Source organism: Silene latifolia, chromosome 9, assembly GCF_048544455.1.
Source record: "Silene latifolia isolate original U9 population chromosome 9, ASM4854445v1, whole genome shotgun sequence".
Taxonomy (NCBI): domain Eukaryota; kingdom Viridiplantae; phylum Streptophyta; class Magnoliopsida; order Caryophyllales; family Caryophyllaceae; genus Silene; species Silene latifolia.
In genome coordinates, this window is record NC_133534.1 from 40,146,367 (window position 1) to 40,167,188 (window position 20,822).

The 20,822-nt window shown below is 37.4% G+C and overlaps 1 non-coding gene across 1 annotated transcript; it reads left to right on the forward strand.

The window, feature by feature from the left end:
- Positions 1-18,050: 18,050 nt before the first annotated feature.
- Positions 18,051-18,159, forward strand: LOC141603730 (small nucleolar RNA R71). Its single transcript, XR_012525588.1, has one exon. It is a non-coding gene; the product is annotated as a small nucleolar RNA R71 (small nucleolar RNA).
- Positions 18,160-20,822: the final 2,663 nt, after the last annotated feature.

A 20,822-nucleotide genomic window follows, 5' to 3' on the forward strand; every position in this document is an offset into this window, starting at 1 on the left:
GCTGTACAGGTGGACATTAAAAAAAGGCTGCGACGGAAATTTTGTCGCAGGAAAAATATTATTTTAATATAGCGACGGAAATTCCGTCGCAGACTTTATTATTATTTTAATATTGCGACGGAAATTCCGTCGCAGCCCTTCCCGCCATGTCAGAGAATTTGGCGGTCTGGGAAAATTTGTTGCGACGGAAAGTCCGTCGCAAGTCCGTCGTATGTTCTGTGGTCCGTCGCAGGTTCCGTTGCAGGTTTGAATTTGTTACGGGTTAATATTCCGTCGCAATGTGTCCGTCGCATCGAAACCTTTTTTTGTAGTGAATAAGACAACAAAATCAAATGTATCCTATCTCATCTCATTAGTATTCAAATCATAAGGAAAATATAGATTTACCCATCTAACCAACTTAATTAAATATATAGAGAATACTATATTTACACTATCTTGCCTTAGTCATATTTGTAATTTATTGTTAATATCAATCTTGATAAATTTATTACACATTAACAATGATGAATATATTAAAAACATCCACAAAACAATTTATCACTATTGAAAAGAGATTAAAAAAACTAAAGTTACAATTTAGTCAAGTTATATTACTACGAAAACGCGGGTTACTGGCGGGCAAAATCCATCCGTAACAACATTTTTCCGTCAGTAATTCGTTGATGATTTCCTTCACCAAAGTTCGACCACCATTCGCTGATCATTTATTCAATTGTCGACGATCTCAAGTGTCTTTATATACATTCGACAATGCCTAAAACAAACTATATAATACAAATGCTTGTCGAATTCTCCACTTTTCTTCTACTTCTCTCTTATCTCTTCATTTCTTGTCCATTTGATTCCTACACAACACAAAGTAAAGATATAAGAATTGTTGAAAAATAAATCAAATAAAATAATTAGGTGAAAATAAACAAACTTTTTCATTAATTTGTTTTTGCTAGGAATGTGCTAGAATTTTTATCAATTTATTTTCATTTATAGGTGAAATATTTTCATAACGGTAGAATATAAAAAGATTAGCACTAAATTATGATTATTAAGTGAAATAATGCATGATAAATAAAAGTGTGTAAATAAGATGAGTAGTTAGTCTATTGATTACTACTTTGCCTTTTCATTTTCTATTTTTACTTTTTTTTTAAAATAAAAAATAAAAAATTGATCAAACATGTAAATGTAGCTCGTCACGTGTTATTCTAGTAACTATTCAATCTAGGCTTTTTATGTTACTTTTCATTAATTTTTTATTAATTTGGTTTTGCTAGGAATATGCTAGAATATTTATCAATTTATTTTCTTTTATAGGTGAAATTTTTTCATAACGGTAGAATATAAAAAGATTAGCACTAAATTATGATTATTAAGTTGAATAATGCATGGTAAATAAAAATGTTTAAATAAGATTAATTAGTCTATTGATTACTACTTTGCCTTTTCCTTTTCTGTTTTTACGTTTTTTTAAAATATAAAATAAAAAATTGATCTAAAATGTAAATGTAACGCGCCACGTGTCATTCTACTAACTACTCAATCTTGGCTTTTTAGGTTATTACTAGTTTTGTTACCCGTGAAAATCACAGGTTATCTCTAGGAAAATTAAAAATTTAGATAGTTGATTTTTTTTTTTTTTTGAATATCAAATGAAATCGGAATTTATTTCATCATTGATACATATTCCTATTCTTTACTTTTGATCATCATCTAATAAAAATTCATAAATTTTAGAATTTGATTATGTACGAATTAGAAAACTTTAAAACCAAATTGAAATATTGAAGTTGTTAGTTTTATAAAAAGTGAATTTACCTGTGGAGTGTGCATGGCATCAAGAGTTAGCCACTAACCATACGACTTCACCACAAAGTCTTCCTTTCGTACCGCCTACAAAACAAAAGTACAACAAAAAACAATACACAAATTAGTAATTCGTCATTCAAAATTCAAGTTAAAGAAAATACTGCAAATTTTTACCACCCCAAATGATTGTTTTGGAGGAAAACAAATGAGACGATCTTAAATAGCAGAGGCTAAATAATGCTAATTTGGAAGTTAAATGATGTACACTAAAATTCGTGTTCACAAACTTTAAATGACATAAATATTAATTAGAAAAAAAAAAACAAATGCATTCAAAGGGTTTTATATAATGGGTTGCTTTATATAATCTTTTTGGTGGTAGGAATTATTGCAAAATTAGTATGAGAGTTAAATGGAGTAACGGTTAGGCTAGGTTAGGGAATTAGAAGAGACTTGTGAGAAAATTCGACGATGCCTTTAAGAAAATCATTGGACTTATGTGAAAATTATCGTGGGTTGAACTTAAATAATGGTTGAATATAAAATGTCATTATTTTATGTTTAAGAATATTATTAAGCTACTCATTTGTTTTTCTTTTCAAGTTTGTATAATTTTAAATAAATAAATAAATGTATAACTTTTATGAGCTATATTACTATGAAAAATGTTAATCGATTCACTAACATTTTTTTATTGTAAAATAGGAATTTTAATTGTAAATTAAGAATTTTGATGTGAATTTTGGTAAGTTACATCTTTTTTTTTTTCGAATTTTTAAATTCAACCATGAAATATAGTTTGTAATTTGGAAGTTCATGAGTAATAGTTATTAAATGGAGGATTAGTGAACGGAAACTATTGTAGGTTTAATAGCCATTATAAACTATTGATTCCCATCTTTTAATTTGCCTTTTCATTTATTTTTGAGTTATGAGTATTATTAAATAAGATAATTTATTAGTGAGGAGCTCAAGAGGTAAAACAAATAGGAAAAAAATGTTAATGAAAATTACTATTATTATTATTATTATTATTATTATTGTTGTTGATCTTAAATAGTGGTTGAAATAAAATGTCATGCCTTAATTTTAAGAATATTATTAAACTTCACAATTATTTTATTTTAACTAAAAGGGTTTGTATAATGATCTTAAATAAATAGATTTAGGTGTAAATTTTAAGTAGTACATTTTCAGGAAAGTTAAGTTTAACTTTTTACCAAAAAAAAGTATACAATATTTTCAACCAATATTTCATCATATAAAAATAAATTAAAAAAAAAAACTATCAAAAACTTTAATCAATTCATTAACATGTTTTATTACAAAACATTCAATTAAAATGTTAATTTTATAAGTCAATGTTATATTGTCAATTGTCATTAATCAAGTAAGCAATATAAATTAAAATTAATTAATATTAATCAATCTAAAAATGACATGTGGAATAAAATTAAATGGTATAAGTAGCCTTTTAACTATATAGTATAGTTGTCTGCGTGGAGAATGGTTAGGTAGGCGTATGTCAAACTTATCCAAGGTGGCAATGTGAATGTCTATGTGGCTTTTCTACATCCTACGTGGCTTTGTCTAGTTGGCATTTTTTAGGATGCCTTTTAATAATATTTTATAGATTCTTATTTAAGACAGACCTCATCCGTCTTAAAATGAAGAAGGGTTAAATAAATACTAAATCAGTAAATCACATGAAAAATTGCCTAAAAAGTAAAAAATGCCAAAAAATGTTTTTATTATCCTCTTATCATAGTATTTAGCCCGTTTTAAGATTTAAGACGAGTTTTCCGTTTTAAACAAGACTTTAATGAATTAATGCTTTATAAATAAAAAATAAATGGTTTCTTATCATCCGGCCAATCCATCATGGTCCGAGTCTCTCAATTGATGAGACATAGAGCATGATGATGACGCTCTGGCTGACGTGGGTAGTAGTCTAATATTTTATTTAAATTATTCTCTAATTTGTCGTGTTATATTACTCTAGTAAAAGTTGTGTGTATAAGTATTTATAATTCACAAATTTTGAGATCGACGCGCTTCTTAAGACGGATCAAATAGTTAAGATAAGACAAAGTAATTGTCTTATTTAGAGTTTAGACAAATGGTGTAATATTATAACCGAAAATATTGTCTTAAAAAAAACCAATTAATAATAATTTATGTAGTTGTTGTTGCCAGCTCAAATTTTCTAATAAAGGATCCCCGTACTCTAGCCTGGCAAAACCAACCAGACCCGACCCGAAAAGGTTGACCCGAGACCCGAAATCAACCTGAATTGCCGCACCCAAATGACACCCGAAGCCCGAATTAACCCGACCCGACCCGAAAATGACCTGAGCTTTCATGGGCCCGTAATAGACCCGACCCGAAATGTCCGACCCGAAACCACTCAACCCGATAATGACCCGACAAAATATAATTCTAATTGACCCCAAAAGACTTGAAATGCTTTTTTCTCTCTTAATCATTGACCTGAAAATGACCCGACCCAAAATAACCCGACCCACTTGACCCGAAACAGACCCGATCAACAAACCCGAAACAGACCCGGAATCCGAAATGACCCGGCCCGACTCGAGCTAACCCGAAAATTTGAGAAACCCGAAATGATCCGACCTGAATTAGCCCAACCCAAACCCGACCCGTTAACCCGATTTGCCAGGTCTACTGGTACTCTGAGTAAAGTAAAATAGGACCTAAATTTTGCATAAAACTAGCTATAAGGACCTAACATATTAATAAGGAGCTTTAAGGACCCATACTTCTATTTCCGTCAAATTTAACGGAAGTGGCTAGCTTTTTGTTTTCTTTGCATGGCTGTCTTTTTTTTTTTCATTCTTTCTAATTGGTCTTTATGTTTACAATTATGAAAAGTGGTCTTTAGACGGACATATTTAACCCGTTTATAACTTTAGACGGATAATGCCCGTTTAAAGTGAGATTTTGTGTGTTATATTTATTTAAGTGTATATTACAAAGTATTGGTTAATTTAAGTTTACTACTTCGGTCATTTTGATGAAATGCCATTTATTCCATTTTGACGTATTATTTATAATTGCACCATTTCCATTTTGAGTGTATTTTTGCAAGTAAAATTGTCTTACTAATACACATACTACACTTAGGGCTTTAGGGAGTGAGAGAAAATTCTTAGTGAGAGAAAATTCTTTCATCATTTTGAATGATTGAACCTAATAATGGTCTCCCGCCGGAGACCAATCCCGTCCTAATCACTCCATCTGTTATCAATTCTGCTTCTGAATACATTAGCCCTACTACTAAGACAAATCCCAAGAATGTCAAGAGGAAAAAGATGGATTTAGGTGAATTTCTTGCCACTCCGTCTAATCACCCTACTTCGTCCAATTCCTCCACTATCCTTCCGGCTAATAATAATCTCGTTGAAATCCAGAATATTCCGTCCCTATCATACAAAGATATGGTTCAAGGATTTGGTTCTGAATCCCATTCCTTAGACGGTATGTATGAGGATGATTTTGATACTGATTCGGAGGATGATGTCGAAATTAATGCAGAGGATGAAGATGAATCGTGTCCACGCATATGCCTTACTAAGAAGGAGAAAGCTATTCTTCGCAAACCTTGGCGTCATTCTCTCATTATAAAGATGTTTGACAAAAACATCGGATATCTTTCGCTAATGAGAAAGCTACAGGCAAAGTGGTCCATCAAAGGCAAGTTAACTCTTACGGATCTTACAGGTTCATATTATGTGGCACGTTTTTCGTCCAAGCAAGACTATGAATTTGTACTAACCCAAGGCCCTTGGATGATAGATGACCATTATTTGACCATTAGGAAATGGGTGCCAAATTTTTTGCCTTCGGAGGATAGCATCAAGTATTTAACAGCATGGGTCCGTATCCCAAACTTACCAGTCGAGTATTTTAACGAAGCTTTTTTGAAGAAGGTAGGGTCGAAGATTGGAAAGGTCATTCGTATCGATAAGAATACGGCCTCAGCTGAACGAGGTCAATTTACCCGACTGAGTGTTGAAGTGGATATCTCAAAACCTCTGTTATCGAAATTTCGATTATATGGAAAAGTTTATCCAATTCAGTATGAAGGTCTAAAAATGATTTGTTTTAAGTGCGGTAAGCTAGGCCATTCCTCCGAGTCATGTACGAAGGATAACCCTAAGGATAGTGGTATGTTTCTGGATGTCCAGTTTCAATCTCAAGGAGAGTCTAATTCAGTTTCGAATGATCAGTCGTTAGAAGCAGGGCTCCGTCCAGAAGAGCAAGCAGATTATGGCGAGTGGATGATGGTTAGAAAACCACCACGAAAGAAATTCCCTGCGAATTCCGGCAAGCAAGTCCAGAATGCAGCTGTCGAAAAACCGATATTCAACTTTGTGAATAATCCGAATATTCCGGGCTCGAGATTCGAGATTTTATCAGGCAATCAAAATAATTCCGAGAATATGCAAAATTCGAATATTACACACTATTCTCCATCCAATAATATTGAGGTAATCCCACAATCTATTCCTCAAAATCCCAAGATTGCCCAAAAGATCTCTAATTTGAATAACCGTACCAATAAATTGCTCTCCCAAAATCACTCCAATACAAGCTATTCCAAATTTAGACCAAAAAATAAAAACTTTCCTTCCCAGATCAATAATGGTGCCCCCACAAATATTTCCCCTGTTTTGAAAGATATCACTAATGTCCAAAAATTCCTTACACAGGAAAATCCTTCTATTATTTCCAAAAATTCTAAGACTAATATTACACAGGAAAATCCTTCTATTAATCCAACTAATTCCTTCATTTTCAAATCTAGCCCTACCTTGATAAACACTCCAACACCAAATTCCTCTGTATCAAACACAGAGTCCCCTGTTATTCCAGAGACAAATCATGGACCTGGTACCAGCTCCCCACGTATCATACCTATACAATCCTCTCCCACAACTACGCAACCTCCCCCAACATCCGCAGTTCGAGATGATCCCCCCTCAACAGAAAATCCTCATACCTCTATGGAGGGAGATGCCCGCTCCCTTTATGGGGGTGATGGTAATGGAGTGCCCAAAGATGGAGATAAAGCTGGAAACGATCAATCAGGAGTCCACGAATCTCTTAATAGAGATGTCGATTCCATGGAACTCTAGAAACATTCTCTCGCTTGTAAGTCGAGCTTATTTATCTGCTATAAATTATTGCCCGTTTTTAATGTCAGAAACTATACCAAGATTATGTCCGAATTTGGTTCCTATCAATTGTATGGTATGGAATATTCAAGGTACCGGGGGTAAGAATAAAATTACAGCCCTTAAAGAAGTGGTTAGAACTTATAAGCCTTCTATTCTGGTCCTCGTTGAAACACATATGAATGGTGAACACGCTGAGAAGTTACGAAAAGTTTTAGGTTATGACGGTCACTTTAGGGTTGACACTATTGGCTTTAGTGGCGGTATCTGGTTGTATTGGAGAACGAATGTGGTAGATGTGTCTCTGGTTACTAAACACCACCAATTCCTCACAGTTGAAGTCACACGACTAGGAGAGATCCCATGGTTCTTTACAGCAGTTTACGCTAGTCCGAATCCGTCTAATAGAAAGGAATTATGGTCGGAGCTCGAATGTTATGCACGGCAGAATAACCATCCTTGGCTACTAGCCGGAGATTTCAATGAGACTCGTACATTAGCTGAACGTCACGGTGGCGATGTTAACATGGCACGCCGTTGTGACCTTTTCAACAATTGGATCGAAAATTGCGAACTAATTGAATTAGAATTTTCTGGCCCATGTCACACGTGGGCAAGAGGTAATTCGCTGGAAACTCGACAAAGCGCCCGCCTTGATAGAGCACTTTGTAACAGTGAATGGAGTGTAATGTTCTCTGATGCTAGTGTCAAGCACTTGCCTGCGTTTCAGTCAGACCATTGTCCCTTATTAATATCTCCGAATGGCTTTGCTCCGTTAAACTCTGTTCAGAAGCCGTTCCGATTCCAAGCAGCCTGGCTAACCCACGAGAAATTTAGTGAATTTGTTTCGAACAGTTGGTCGCCTTCCAATAATATTGTTCACCAGCTCTCGGACTTCTCGGAGAAGCTTCAAAAATGGAACGAGGATGTATTTGGGAACATTTTTCGACTAAAAAGACAGCTTCTTGCACGCATTAAAGGCTGTCAACAGCATCTATCAATCCGTCGAACAAGCAATTTAATTAAACTTGAAGCAAATCTTCGGAAAGAATTGGATGAGATTTTGGAGCGAGAAGAAATTCTGTGGTACCAAAAGTCCAGAGTCGAGTTTCTTAAGGATGGGGATCGAAATACCTCTTATTTCCATGTGAGCACACTGGTTCGGAGATGGAGGAACCGTATCACCTCGCTCAAAAATGATCAGGATGTGTGGGTTAGTGATCCGGATGAAGTAAAGCAGCTAGCTGTTGAGTATTATAAAAAACTATATACGGATGATACGCCTCATGATGCCAGTTCTAATGTTCCTTATGATCTTTTCCAAGAATTCAATAACGAGCAATGGGATTGGATTACACGTTATTATTCCACCTTTGAAATAGAAAAGGTCATATTTCAAATGGGTTCGCTTAAAGCCCCTGGACCCGACGGATTTCAAGCACTCTTTTACCAAAAACATTGGGACACGGTGAGAAATGATGTTTGCGCCATGGCTATGAAGGCTTTGGAAGGTAAGGGACTGCCAACCGGGATTAATGATACTCATATCGTTCTTATTCGAAAGTTACGGGACCGGAGTATATTTCTCAATTTAGACCCATTAGTCTATGCAACGTGGTTTATAAAATCGTTAGCAAAGTCATTGCAAATAGAATTAAGAAAGTCTTACCCTTTCGTATTTTCGAAAACCAAAGTGGCTTCGTTCCGGAAGGCAAATCTACGATAATATAGTAGTGTTCCAGGAGACTATTCATACTATGAAGAAAAAAAGAGGAAATAAAGGGCTCATGGCTATAAAGATTGATTTGGAAAAAGCTTATGACAGGCTTAAATGGGACTTTATTCGAGATACTTTACTTGATATGCACTTCCCGACTCTAATGGTCGATACCATCATGGAGTGTGTTACTTCTACTACAATGCAAATTTTATGGAATGGCGAGCCATCTGAAAAATTCAAGCCCACTAGAGGAGTACGACAAGGAGACCCTCTTTCCTCGTACTTGTTCGTTATGTGTCTCGAGAAACTACAACAAGCTATAGATGTCGAGGTACGGGATAAGAACTGGAAGCCGATCCCTATTTGCAAAGATGGTCCATTAATATCAAATCTCTTTTTTGCGGACGATATGGTTCTCTTTGCGGAGGCAAATATTACTCAAGCACAGGTTATTAAAGAAGTTTTGGATCATTTCTGTCGAGCCTCAGGCGAAAAGGTAAGCACAGCTAAATCAAAGATCTTTTTTTCTTCTAATACTGCTGGGAATGATCAGGAGGATATTTCAAGTTTGTTGGGCTTTGATATTACGGATGACCTGGGAACTTATCTTGGTGTTCCGACCATTAATGGGCGAGTTACCCGTGCCACTTTTGCCCATTTAGAAGAAAAATTTAATAAGCGTTTAGCGGGATGGCAGACCAAACATCTATCCCTTGCCGGCCGTGCTACTCTAGTCCAGTCTACGCTCTCTACCCTAGCCAATTATAATATGCAAACGGCGAAAATTCCGAGGTCCGTTTGTGACTCTCTAGACAGGAAAACACGTAGGTTCTTATGGGGTGGAGATGAAGAGAAGAGGAAAGTCCATTTGATCTCATGGGAAACTATACAGAGGCCGAAAAACGCAGGAGGGCTCGGTATAAGATCAGCACGTCAATCCAATGCCGCCTTTCTAACCAAATTGGGATGGCGGGTTCTGACAGAACCGTCTAGTCTATGGGCTAGGGTGCTTCGTACTAAATATTGTAATGGTAGATGTGACGTCAATATGTTCCAACCCCGTCCAAATATGTCAAATGTGTGGGCCGGGATTACATCTCAAGCAAAAATTCTACAGAAAGGTGCCATGGTCGCAGTAGGTAATGGTCGTACAACTCTTTTTTGGGACCATGCTTGGGTCGACGAAGGATGTCTAGCTGATAAAGCTATCCTAAATATTCCGGAATCCATCTTAGGAGCAACCGTTAGCGATATGTGGGATGTTATGACGGGATGGAAATGGGATCTTTTTTCCAATTACCTTCCAAGAGAGGAATTACTTAAAATTGAGGCTTATTCGCTAGCAACCGAGCCCTACATCTAGGATGCTCTGTTCTGGGGTGGTACTCCCTCTGGAAAATTTTCTATCAAGTCCGCTCTCGTGTTTATGCGTGCCGATGAAACTCCACCTGCACCTGCTACGGTTGATTGGCATTTAATATGGAAGCTCCCCGTTCAACAGCGCATTCGTATGTTCATTTGGCTCTCATCCCATAACCGTATCATGTGTAATTATAATCGAGTTCATCGTGGATTGTCTGACGACCCTTTGTGCCCTAGATGTTTAACTGAAGATGAAACAACGGACCACTTATTACGCTCATGTCCCTTCTCCACCGAATTATGGATGCAATTAGGAATGCCGTTAGCGTATGATTCGTTCTTTTATAGCTCGTTTACTAGGTGGGTTTCGGATAATGTGCGAAATACCTCTGCCATTGCCTCTAATGACTGGCCTATGAAATTTGCTATAGTATGTTGGTGGATATGGAAATGGAGAAACAATGTCGTCTTTGATCGTGGAATTGAAAATCCGACTGATCCCGTTCGGTTTCTTCTTCAACAATTCGACACCTCTAAAAATGCCTTTGATCCCTTCTCTCTGTTTAGCAGTTCTCCTGGTACGGCTTATGAGGAAATTCTTGTAAGATGGCATCCCCCTCCTTTCGGTTGGTTTATTCTCAACACTGACGGTGCGTCTAAAGGTAATCCGGGCCCTGCTGGTTGTGGAGGAATTATTCGCGACGACACGGGTAATTTCGTTTCTGCTTATTTGTTCTCTTGTGGTGTATGTAATTCTATGAGAGCGGAGATGAGAGCTCTTCTAGCCGGATTGGAACACGCTCGCAGCCTCCGTATCACGAAGCTACTCGTATACATGGATAATAGTACCTGTGTGGATTTCTTTCAAAAAGATCATTTTGCTAAGTCATGGACTACGTCCTTTAGTCCAACAATGCAAAGAGTTAATCAAGCTTGGTGGGTGGTCCGTGAAAATTGATCACTCGTATAGAGAAGCCAACCGTCTTCGGGCGATTGGCTAGCGAACGAAGGCGTCACTTGACTCCATCGATTCTCGTCTTGTCCGTTCCACCTCATAATCTACGCTCAATTCTTCGTGAGGATGTCTTAGGTGTTTCTTTATCTCGTATCGTAGCTAGTTAGTTCGGGGCTTTTGCCCCTCTTATGTACCAAAAAAAAAAAAAAAACACTTAGGGCTTTAGGAGTGAGCAAAACCAGATATTGATACAGTCTTGACAATCGTATCGAATATTCGGTTTTAAGATCTCACTCTTTTAGTATCCTTATTCATTTTTCAATATTGTCAATACATATCCGATGCGGTTCTGAAGAAAACTGTATTATATATACACAAATTCAAATCATAAGAAATTCATATAATTCAAACCATATACCATATCGTATACGAATAAAAAAAAATCGTATTTATATTTCTGTTCACCCGTAACTACGCTACTAGTTATGTCCCTCCCTTCTTCATCTTACTTCTTGCTTATTAACTCCTCATTCTTTATTTTTTCGATTATCTTTTTTACCCCTCTGTTTTTTTATATATCATTTTTTATATTTCCAAATACTTATTTCTCTCTTCAATATCCCTAAAAATATTTTTGTATATATTAAAGTCAAAGTCCTACATCGAATATGTAAAACGCCATGTATATGAAAAAACGGGTGGAGTACGTTATATTTATGTTCAATAATCTGTGTGGAAATAAAACAATACGGAAACATATAATATTTACTCATTACTCGGATTTATGAAAAAGACGTAAATATCTCAGTTTAAAGTGTTAGAATGACTTGTACGAAATATTAGAGAAATTGAAGGAGAAGTGCTTTGACGAGAGTGGGTTAGATTTAAGATCAAATATTAAAAGAATATAATAAAAAAACATGGTGTACAAAGAATATAGTTTAGAACACCTAAAAGAATGAAAGAAAAAGGAGGAAAAGTTTAATTTTACCTGACCATAGAGTTTTGGGGAAACATAATTTGCTCGACATTTACCGGAAAATGAAGAAACTCAAGGGCAATTTAGTCAAACTATACTAACACCGTTGCAATTCTAACGGTTGTCCTTCTCACAGGTCCTTATTTGCTTCCTCTAATATTTTAGGTCCTTAAAACTACATTATCATAAATTTCAAGTCCTCAAAGTATTGTTTACTCATCCTCATATAGTTTAAACCTCGTTATAATTAGCTCTGCATGCACGCTTTATTGCCTGAACTGAGTGCTTGGCTAGTTGGGCATTACCTATCTACCTTTATTATTTGATTCCATTATTTCTAGCACTTTTTTTTCTTCATAGGGATATTATAGAAGGTAAAATCTTTTGTATTTCAATTAAATACAAACAATGATGTCATTGGAAGGGCGATTGTTTGTGTCGAAACAAGCATGGTATCGTAAGGTATCCTAGAAATTAAATCTTAACTAACCTTCTACATTTTGTGATTTGATTTAAATATGAAAGGCTCGAGTAACGGACGTTGAATTTTAGTCAATAATGAGTGCTAAATCATTTGTATACTTTAGTGTTCGGATGAATAATACAGTCTTATGCCGACAAACACATGAATATTCAAAGATACATATAATCGTCGTCCTACCGAGAGGTCTGGGTTCTTGTCTTGTCTAGTCCCATATGCTTTGTACATGTTATTTACCGAGAGCGTTGTGTCTTATATGCGAGTGTGTAATAAGTTTTTTTCTATTGAGCACTTGGGGGTGAGATGCATGCTAAGCCACCTAAGTATCGATATGATCGGTGGGATAGATGTTCTCATTCATACTTGTGGTGAGATGTAAGTCATGGGTATGAGAGTGACAATAATATTAGTAGTCACATCTATTATGTTGTTGTCCTATTGTTATCCATGTCACATGATTTTGATATTGGTTTACAATTGTGTTATCAATTGTGATCACATGTTGTATTTGTTGCTATCTTGACATAGGATATGTAATTATGTCTTTTACCGCTCATTCTTTATTTAATGTTCTCACATGATTCACAAGTTAATTCAAGTTGTATACTTGTTGCATACTTAGTTGCTTAATTATGATGTAATATAGCTGGGCGAACCTCGAGTTACTCCCGACTGACTGTGACATTCATTTTTAATGAATGAACGGGTTGCAAATTGGTGTTTACTTTGGGTTTTGACGAGTTAGTTAGCGAGTATTGTATTTACAACGATTGACCCTACTCGGTGTAGTTTAGTCTCGTGATTAGTATAGAATTTGTGCTTAATTAAGGGATCGAGATCTCTTGTATCATTTAAGTTGTATTTTGTAACTTTGAACCGTTCTCCAGCAGAGGTCTCCAATTCAACTGATCCGAATTTTGTAACTGCTGTGACCGTATAAGGGCCAGTCCACCTGGATTTCAGCTTACCAGGAAATAAACGGATACGTGCGTTAAAAAGAAGTACCTTATCGCCAATATGGAACTCGCGCTTGATGATTCTCTTGTCGTGCCAGCGCTTTGTTTTCTCTTTGTAGATCCTAGCATTATCATAGGCCAGCAGCCTAAATTCCTCCAGCTCATTCAGCTGTGTCATGCGTTTCTCACGAGAGAGGTTAGGATCCAAATTCAAATCACAAATAGCCCAACAAGACTTACGCTCCAACTCAACAGGTAAATGACATGTCTTAGTATAAATCAATCGGAATGGTGACATCCCAATTGGCGTTTTAAACACGGTTCTATAAGCCCATAAGACATCATCTAACTTAAGAGACTAATCTTTCTGTGATTTAGAAACAACTTTAGCTAAGACTTCTTTCAATTCTCTGTTAGAAATCTCAACCTGACCACTAGTTTGGGGATGATACCCCAAACCTCTACGATGTTGGACACCGAATTTAGTCAATAAAGCACTAAGTTGTTTCTCTTTAAAATGCATTCCACCATCGCTAATGACAACCCGAGGAACACCAAAACGAGGAAAAATAATCTTTTTAAACAGTTTAATCACGGCTTTTGCATCGCAATGGGGAGTAGCAATAGCTTCCACCCATTTGGACACATAATCTACAGCTACGAGGATATATTTATTACCTTGACTGCTCGGAAAAGGTCCTTGATAATCAATGCCCTAGACATCGAAAATCTCAACCTCAAGAATGCCTACCTGTGGCATCTCATGTCTCTTGGAAATATTCCCCGATCTTTGACAAGCATCGCACTCAGCAACAAAATTGCGACTATCTGCATGCAAAGTTGGCCAATAGAAACCAGATTGGAGTACCTTTGCCACAGTCCGGGACGGACCATGGTGACCACCATAGGCAGAAGAGTGGCAAGCTTCTAGGATATCCCTCACCTCCCATTGAGGCACGCATCTCCGGATAAGACCGTCTACGCATTCCCTGAAAACATAAGGATCATCCCAAAAGTATTGTCTAGCATCATAAGCAAACCGCTTCTTCTGCTGTCATGAAAGCTCGGGTGGTATCCTACCTGTCACAGCAAAGTTAGCAAAATCAGCAAACCACGGAGGTGGATAAGACCCTGAAGTAATAATAGCTAACAGACTTTCATCAGGAAAAAAATCATTAATAGGTAACGAATCCTCCCTTTCTGTCAGCTGCAGACGAGATAAATGGTCAGCCACCACATTCTCTACTCCTTTCTTATCTCTGATCTCCAAATCAAACTCCTGCAAAAGGAGTATCCACCTCAAAAGCCTCGGCTTTGCATCCTTCTTAAGAAAGAGAGTCTTCAACGCTGCATGGTCAGTGTAAACAACAACCTTAGAACCTAACAAATAAGACCGAAATTTGTCTAAGGCAAAAACTACAGCTAAAAACTCCTTCTCAGTGGTATAATAATTGACTTGAGACTCATCCAGAGTTCGGCTCGCATAGTATATGGCATTCAAAACTTTGTTCTTCCGCTGTCCCAAAACTGCACCGATCGCATAATCGCTGGCATCACACATAATCTCAAATGGGAGATCCCAATCAGGCGGCTGAATGATTGGTGCAGAAACTAGAGCCTCCTTCAACCTGTAAAAAGCTAAAAGGCACTCATCAGTAAACTCAAAGATAACATCCTTAAGGAGCAATTGTGTAAGTGGTTTAGCAATTTTTGAAAAATCCTTAATGAAATGCCGATAGAAACCAGCGTGACCAAGGAAACTCCCCACTCCTTTAACATTCACGGGAGGAGGCAATTGCTCAATCACCTGCACTTTTGCTTTGTCAACATGTATACCCTTATCAGAAATCAGATGCCCTAACACAACTCCCTCATTGACCATAAACTGACATTTTTCCCAGTTTAAAAGAAGATTAACATCAATACAACGATGCATGACTTTATCAAGATTAGCTAAACAACGATCAAAGTCATTACCATAAACTGAGAAATCATCCATAAATACCTCCATAATGTTCTCTATATAATCAGAAAAAATCCCCATCATGCACCTCTGAAAAGTAGCTGGGGCGTTACAGAATCCGAAGGGCATCCTGCGGTACGCAAAAACCCCCTGTGGACAGGTAAAAGTGGTCTTACTCTGATCATCCGGATGAATAGGAATCTGAAAGAACCCTGAATATCCGTCTAGAAAACAGAAAAATTTGTTAGAAGCAAGTCTTTCAGTCATTTGGTCAACAAAAGGGAGGGGGAAGTGGTCTTTCTTGGTGGCGGCATTCAACTGTCTATAATCAATGCACATCCGCCACCCTGTCACAACTCGTGTTGGTATTAATTCATTTTTCTCATTCTTAACCACGGTAGTCGCTCCTTTCTTCGGAACTACCTGAACTGGGCTAACCCACTTGGAGTTGCCAACTGTATAAATAATACCTGCATCGAGTAGTTTCATCACCTCGGCCATAACAACTTCCTGCATCTTCGGGTTCAACTTGCGTTGACCTTGTCTGTAAGGCTTGTGGCCCTCCTCCAGCTTTATCCTGTGCATACAAATATCGGGGATGATGCCCTTAATATCATCCAAAGAGTAACCTAAAGCCTTCCTGTTTTTCTTAAGCACACACATCAAAGCAGACAGCTGGTCATTATTAAGCTTAGCACTAACAATAGCTGGGTACCGCTCTGTATCATCTAGAAAAACATACTTAAGATTAGGAGTAAGTGGCTTACGCTCAGGCACCTTTACCTCTACAGCACAGACAGAATCAACTTCAATGGTATAGCAAGTGTTTACCAAATTCTCGTTGGCTAGGCTCAAGAGCATCTCATCTTCTTCCTCTGTGAGCTCGTAGCTTTCCATTGAGGCTACCAAAGCATCTGGCTCCTCAGCATTCTCCGCTATATTACCTGCACACTCATCTAAACTGGTTAGATCAGCTAAGGGATCCTTGGCTAAGGATTCCCTCCAATTATAATTAACAGCCCTGTCAACAGTATCAATGGAATAACACGTGTCATCATCAAGCGGGTTCGGTAGCCTTACGAGCAAGACTAAACTCAATGGTGTCATCCCCTACCTCTAAGGTAATGATTCTGCGTTTGACATCTATTACGACTCATTTGTATCTAAAAATGGTCTACCTAAAATAATAGGTATCTGACTGTCCTCTGCAATATCCAAAACAACGAAATCGACAGGAATAAAAAACTTACCCACTCGAACGAGCACGTCCTCTAAGACTCCTAAAGGTCTCTGAGTCGATCTATTTGCCATCTGAAGGGTAATATCGGTCACCTTTAGTCTACCAATATTTAGCCTTTCGCAAACAGAGTATGGTATGACACTGACACTTGCCCCTAAATCGCAAAGGGCCTTTCCAATTTTGTAATTACCTATAGTGCAGGGAATTGAAAAACTACCCGGGTCCTTTAATTTAGGTGGTATATTAATTTGCGAAAGAGCTGTGCATTCTTCCACGAAAGCAACATTACCATCATCATGAAATTTTCTCTTACGATTCAAAATGTCTTTCATAAATTTAGCGTAAGAGGGTACCTGGGTAATTAGGTCGGTGAAAGGAATTGTTACCTCAAGATTCTTGACCATTTCCAAAAACTTACCAAACTTGCGCTCCAGCTTAGTATTCTTTAAACGCTCCGGATACGGGACTGCAACACTGGCCGTAGGATCAGTGACCTTCGGCTTCCGTAAGTTTAAAACCTCCGTCAAATCATCAATAAGTGTAGAATCATGCAAACTAGTTGACGGATTTGCGTCCTGCACTGGAGACCCGGTCGATCGACCATTGGACTCGGTCGATCGACCAATCATGCTGGGCGTGAACAGTTTTTGGTCAGAAACTGTTTCTTCAGGAACCTCAGTATACCGACTGATGTTGGTGGTCGATCGACCACTTGTGCTGGGCATGAATAGTTTCGATCGAAACTTTTCCTCAGAATTCGGTCGATCGATCTTTGTTGTTGGTCGATCGACCGCCGGTACTGGCAATATAGTTCGTTTTCGCACCAGAATTTAAACTAGCCTCTTCATCATTTCCCGAGTCTCCTATTGGCTTATCGGGACCTTCATAAGAGAGGCCACTTATGAGATTAATGGCATTAATCGTTTCAATTGGTCCCTCACATTTGCTTGAAGAATTGGCGACTTGCTTAGCCTCTATATTCTCCAACTGCTTCACAAAATTCTTTGTAGATTCAATTCCAGCTGCTTCTATTTTCGCGACTTGAACCAAAAGAGTTCGGACCATTTCTCTCAATTCCGCGGTCTCATCTGAATTATGGACAGGAATTTCAACTCTTTCCTTGGAAGCTTCAGAGGTCTCGAGCTTCTCGAGACGGGCAGTAATAGAAGTTATGAGTGTCACAACGGCACTCGTTTCACCACTTTGCTTTCGCAACTTTCCACGCGAACTTCCAAACTCGGCTCTATGGACTGCCATCTCCTCAATAGTGTTCCAACCTTTATTCTGACCGGTATAAATTTGGAATCTACCATTCGCAGCTGCATCCAGGATGACCTTGTAATCATCATATAAAGCATTATAGAATAAGTTGCAAAGGTACCACTGCTGGAAACCATGGTGAGGGACAGCCCTAACCAAGCTCTTGAAACGTCCCCACGCTTCACAAAAGCCCTCATCAGGTCATTGCTGAAAATTTGTGATTTTACTTCTCAAGGCATCTGTCTTTGCAAGTGGGAAGTATTTCTTGTAGAAGGCTAATGCTAGAGATGTCCAATCTGTGACTCCCGCTGCTTCCCTATCAAGGTAGCGGTACCAATCTCGCGCCGAATCCTTCAAGGAGTATAAGATCATTATCCCCTTTACTTCATCCTGGGTCACCCAGTAAGTGTACAGTATGGAACAAAAGTAGTAGTCTGTGAAAATTTCCATGTGCTTCAAAGGATCCTCGTCCGGTAGACCAGCAAACTGATTTCGCTCCACTATATCAATATAAGAGGAACGAAATTCAAAGTGACCGGTAGTAGGGGTAGGTAACACGTGCCTCTTTGGAAGGTGCTGCTCTTTTGGCTGAAGATTGTCATATATCGTAGCCATATTCGCAAAACTGAGAGTACTCAAGCCTTCATCTCAAAAACTTGTCTTCTAACTGTGCAGAAGCAAAACTAGAAGCAAGAGTAAGCAACGGCCTCAAGGAACCAAAGTTCCTTGAGACAAGAAAAATAAACTAAAAATAAAGCAAACAGAATTACACCGTCTCCCCGGCAACGGCGCCAAAATTTGATACCGTCGTTTTGTATCAAAATTAAATTTATAAATCCGAACTAAAACTATAGCTAGTGATAGTAAGGGTCGAACCACAGAGAGACAAGATCAATTCTATTTGCTATTTTCAGTCTAATAAAGTAACAATTAATTGGGGGTTTTGAATTTGTTTGTTTCTAATGACTAGTTGCTAAAATATGAAATTTCTCAACAAGATAAAAAGAAGATCGGGAACTTCGGTTCACCATGGCTAAGGTCAGGTCACAAAAGGATAGTAGAGGTCTTGTAACAGTCTCAGGGAGAAAGAGCAAGCCTTTCGATCAATGCTCAAATACCTTATGGTCTTCTAATTCCCAAGAATTTCTCAAAGCTTTCGCTCAAAGGAAATTCCAACCAAATGAAAGCCTAACCCACTAATCTTTCAATCTAGCAAGACGGGTTTATCAAAAGGTAATAAGATCGATACGGAAGAAATCATACTAACAAAATAACCCTAATTTATGTCATGGCTCACCTTGTTCCCAATCAAGGCAATTAGCTATGCATGATTAAAACTACAACAATTGCAAACTTAAAGGCAAAGAATAAGATTGACATGATTGAATTGAATTAAAGACAAAAGACAAAAACTGAATTGCTGAAATTAAATTGGTAACAACAAGAATTGAATTAACAAGAAATTAAAGAAGAAGGAATTTGCATAAAAGCTTACTAATTAAATGATGAACAAAGTAATCGAATCCGGAATTCCGTCGTCTCCCTTTTCTGCCTCTAAGCTAGATCTAAAACTGAGTTCTTGAATATTGAAAAGCATAACCTAAAATTATTCTGCGTTCTACTGATAAACGATGCCAAAAGTTAATTACAAATTGGGCTTTTTAAAAGTCTAACACGTAAAATAAATCTCAGCCTCGAAACTTGGTCGATCGACTGAGTAGCATGGTCGATCGACCAGCCAGTGCAGTACAGATGCTCCTGCTGAACGTCCTCGGTCGATCGACTAAAGGGCATGGTCGATCGACCAACTGAGCTGTGTAGAAACACCTTCTTCTCTTCAAAACAACCTCTTCACTTCATGCACGCATCCCGAGGTGAGTGAGTCCGAACTCCCTTCTTCCAAGCTTCCCTGAAGTTGCCTCCGAAGAACGATTTAGGCTTGATTTAGCTCACTTCCACTCATTCCTACAATAAATCATAGAAATTGCAAAGTAAACCGTTTCGGGAGAAATAGTAGCCTTAAGCTAACGAATACGCATGGAAATACGTGCCAAAACTGCTAATAAAGTGTATAGAATATACACGTATCAGTACACAACCACCATACAATCGCACTACAAGTTCCACCATCGTACTCTAGATCTGAAAAAAAAAGGGACAAACCTCGACAACAACAATAACTCGCCACCACCGTGCACAACCTCCACACAACCGCACTACAACTTCCCCACCACCGCACTCCAAATCTGAAAGAAGAAGGGAGAAACCGTCATCAACGCCAGATCTGAGCACACATCAACGCCACTCACACGTGGCCGCCACTGTCATCTCATATTTCTAAATCCGAGTTTTTATTTTTTTAAAACTGATTTATTTTTTTTAAAAAAAAAAGTTAAATTGTTGATTTGTTGTTCGTTGCTTTTTGATGTATTTGGTTCTTTATGATGTTGATGTTCAGTGTGTCGTTGTTTGTTTGTTTTATATATATATATATATATATATATATATATATATATATATATATATATATATATATATATATATATATATATATATAGAGAGAGAGAGAGAGAGAGAGATTGGATTTGGTGATTTTGGTTCTTATGGTGAGTTGTGAGTTGGGGGAATCTCAACCACTAGATTATATTAGAGATGAGTGGCTAAGATCAAATCTTACATGTCATATAAAACTATTGTCATTTATTTATTTTTTCTTTTTTCTAATGTTACTTTTTTTTTTACTTTAATTTTTTTTTCTCTTTTTTTTTTTTTACCTCGTGTTATTATGCTTTTTTTTACCACTTTGATTTTTGTTTTCTCTTATGTTTTTCTTTAATTTACTCATTATGTTACCTTTTTTTCTTTTTCTTTTTGTACCGGATTTTTTTTACTTGAAATTTTT